The sequence below is a fragment of the Chaetura pelagica genome, unplaced genomic scaffold (assembly GCF_000747805.2).
Source record: "Chaetura pelagica isolate M959 unplaced genomic scaffold, ChaPel_1.0 scaffold1407, whole genome shotgun sequence".
Lineage (NCBI taxonomy): Eukaryota > Metazoa > Chordata > Aves > Apodiformes > Apodidae > Chaetura > Chaetura pelagica.
The window spans coordinates 424,054-427,811 of NW_009953954.1; positions in this window are offsets into that span (position 1 = coordinate 424,054).

The following is a 3,758-nucleotide window of genomic DNA, read 5'->3' on the forward strand; positions in this document are numbered from 1 at the left end:
GAAAAAATTTACTACTGAGGAAAAAATGCCTGAAAGGTCAGGCTGCCGCCTCCAGGCGGGATGCAGCCGTGCCCACCCCAGGCGGGATGCAGCCGTGCCCACCCCAGGTGGGATGCAGCCGTGCCCACCCCCGGTGGGATGCAGCCGTGCCCACCCCAGGCGGGATGCAGCCGTGCCCATCCCAGGCAGCCCCGAGGCCACGGGGGATCCTGCCCAGGACATGGCTGGGATGGGAGGCTCTGAAGGGCAGGACACGGGGCAGGGACATGGGGTGGGGATGCAGAGCAGCATTTCTCCCCCTCTCTTGCAGACCCCAAGGAGCCCCAGCGGCCACTGGCCCACGAGTGCCTGGGGGAAACCCTGCGCATCCTGCGCCAGGTCATCAACAAGTACCCACTGCTCAACACCCTGGAGACCCTGACAGCTGCTGGGACCCTCATCTCCAAAGTCAAGGGTGAGATGGTTGGACTGGCAGCTCTGTCGTGCTCCCCTCCTGCGCCAGGGGTCTGTAGGGGGCTGCTGGGCATGGAGCTGCCCCATGGACAGGTGGGAGGGCAAAGGCACCAGCCTCCTGATTCACTGTGTTTTGGTGTTAAGGATGATGAGTGCCAGAAATGTCAGAGCCCAAGACCCTGTCTGGGGGTTTCCAAGTGCAGTCACAGGAAAAACACTTCAATAATGGGATCCTGCTCCTGGCAGAACCTTGTGTTTAGGCAAGTGAGGCCCATGGAGCCTAGTAACCTCCTGCCCACAGCTACACCCATGCGGAGGGGAGGCTGCACTAACCGCAGGCACAGCACAACATTCTGCGTCACTGCGCTGCTTCCTGGACACTGAGCAGCAGCCATGGGGACAGGAAGCCTAGTGGTGGGTGGCAGGAGGTCTGCCGTGGGGCTGGCTCCACGTGGGGCTGAGACAGAGCCAGTCTGGCCTACCCACATCCCCAGGGAGCAAGGGGCAGATCCCAGCCCCTCACCACAGCGGGGGCAGGCACAGGCTCTGAGCAGCCCTGGCTGCCATCGAGCATCCCTGGGACTTTGCCAAGTGCTGTCTGTGCTGGTTCCTGCTGCTGCCAGTGGTTCCACTTTCAGCTGTGGCTGAGAGTTCCCCCCCCCCCGAGCAGCAATCCCACCTTGGAATGGACTCTGGAGAGACTGTAGGACAGGGGGTGTGGGGGAATGGGTCCATCCAGCAGTGCTTTTCTGACAGCTCTGGGTACCAGGAGTGAAGAGAAATGTGAGCCCAGTGATGCTGGCAGGGAAATCAGTCCTGGGGGAAATGGGGGCAAAAACACTGCACTAGAGAAAGTCCATCAGCCATAGGGATGGTCCCTTCCTTCTGCTGCTCCCTCGATCCTGATCCAGCCCCAGTCCCTCAGGCCCTTGAGACAGGGACAGGCTTGCAGTGACAGGGTGTTCCCATTTCCTCATTTCTAGGTTTCCATTACGAGTCCAACAATGAGACGGACAAGCGGGAGTTTGAGAAGGCTGTGGAGACCATCGCCGTGTCCTTCAGCAGCACGTAAGGGACTTTTGGGCAGTTGTCCCCTGGAGAAGGTCCCGCAATGGCCCCAGTCACCCCACCAGCCAGGACACGTGGCCACCCTTCGCCCATGCACAGCCCCAGTGGTGGCTGGTTTGGGGACCGAGGTGATGCCCTGGGGAAGGCAGATTCCCTCCTCCTGCCAATTTCTCCAGCACCAGGGAGTGACCCCAAAACCTGCAGCCTCCATCTCCCCATCCCTCTCCAGTGCTGGGCCAAGCTCTGCTCCTCCAAGAGTCACACAGAGCTGGTCTGATCCCCACTGAATCCAGCACTGCAGCTCCCACTGCCCCAGCCCTCACCCAGACCCTCAGAGCAGGACCAGGTGCTGCAGGGTGACAGCCCAGGTTGTCACTGCCCATCCTCCCTCCCTGAGCCCAACCCTTCTCCTCTCATCACAGTGTGTCTGAGTTCCTCATGGGGGAGGTGGACAGCAGCACCATCCTCTCCATCCCACCCAGTGACCAGAACCAGGTGAGTGATGCCCAACTCCCCCAACGTGAGGCTGGGGCTGTGCCAGCTGGGAAGGGGCTGAGCCCTCAGCCCCAAACCAGGGATCCCCAGCTCACCCCCCAGCCTGGCAGGGCTGCCTGTGTCTTGCCTGCATGCTCCTGTCCTCACCACCATCCCAAGAAGGGGAAGAGCCCCCTGGCAGCTTGATCCAAAAGGCAAGGTGGCTCAGGAAGGGATGGAGCAGCTGTAACAGAGGCAGAAAACAGCTCTGGTTGCTCTCCATGGCACAGAGCCAGGCACTGCTCCAGTGACATTCCTGGTTGCTTGTGGCCTTCCCATAGGGTCACTGGCTGGGCACAGAAGACTTTGAGAGAGGCTCCAAGAGCTCTGGGTTTCTGCCACCTCCATGTGCCAGCCCCTCCAGCTACTCCCCTTCCTCTTCTCTGATCAGCCCCTTTTCTTTCCCAATTCCCAAAGACCATGGAGAGCCTCTATGGTGGGATCCCAGGGCCTGGAGGAGATGGCACCCTCGCAGGCATGCAGAGCTATGACACGGGTAAGCAGCAGCTCTGGGGGTGGGGTCTGGTGAGCAGGGTGGCCGTGGCACTGGCCGTGTCTCTGTCCTTGCCCCCTGGCAGGGCGCCCTCCGGCCGAGGAAGTGGACGTGATGCTGCAGCGCTGCGAGGGGGGGGTCGATGCTGCCCTCCAGTATGCCAAAAACATCTCCAAGTACATGAAGGACCTCATCGGGTACCTGGAGAAAAGGACCATGCTGGGTGAGACAGGGAGGAGGGCGGGAGGGTCCTCTCCACAGCTGGGCTGAGGGAATCAGGCACTGCAGGGACAGTGGTGAACTGAAGTTCCTGGATTATTTTTCCAAAGGAACCCAACCAGCAGGGAAATCCTGGTGTCTCATTTGTCTTTTCACTTCCAAACTTTTTCTTCCAGAGATGGAATTTGCCAAAGGGCTTCAGAAGATGGCAAACAGCTGCAAGCAAACCATCAGTCAGGAGGTAAGGCCATGTGTCCCTAAAGCCACCCAGTGTCCAGGCCATCAGTGCAGGGCTCAGTGTGGTGTGTTTTCTCATTTCTCAGGCCAACATGCCTTTCCTGTCCATCTACCTGCTGTCCCTGGAGCAGGACATGGAGCACGGGACATCAGTGCTGCAGGCTGCCAGCACCCTGCAGCACCAAACCTTCCTCCAGGTGAGAGGATGAGAGGCCACCTGGGATGGGTCTTCCATAGTGCTGGACAGTGAGGGAGGCTGGGGGGCTCCTTCTGCCACAGGCAGCTTTTCCAGTTCCTGCTTGGGCTCAGCATTCCCTGGCTTTGCTCTGGCCTGGTGTCCAAGCTCTCAGTAATTTTCTGGGTCCTTCGAGGGGTTAGACAGAGGGTCTAGGAGAAACACCTTGGCTCTGGCAAATTGAACAGTAGCTCCTCATCTGAGGCCTCTCTGCATCCCCACGTTCCCCTCCAGCCCAGCCCAAGCTGTGTCCATGTCCCATGGGGAGTCACTCCAGGAGGGCACGATGTCCTCCTGGTGCCGAGGGTGGCTCTGCCTCAGCTCAATCTGGAGGAAACGGCACCTGGTGCTTCCCAGGCTGCAGATTTTCAGCCAGGACACGACCCCTCTCCCCCTTGAGACCCAGCCCAGATGGGCTGGGGAACGAGAACAACCCCCGGAGGGAACTCACTGCTCCTTGCAAAGCGAGCGCCGGGCTTTTCCTCCCTCCCTCCTTCCCTCCCTCCTTCCCTCCCTCCC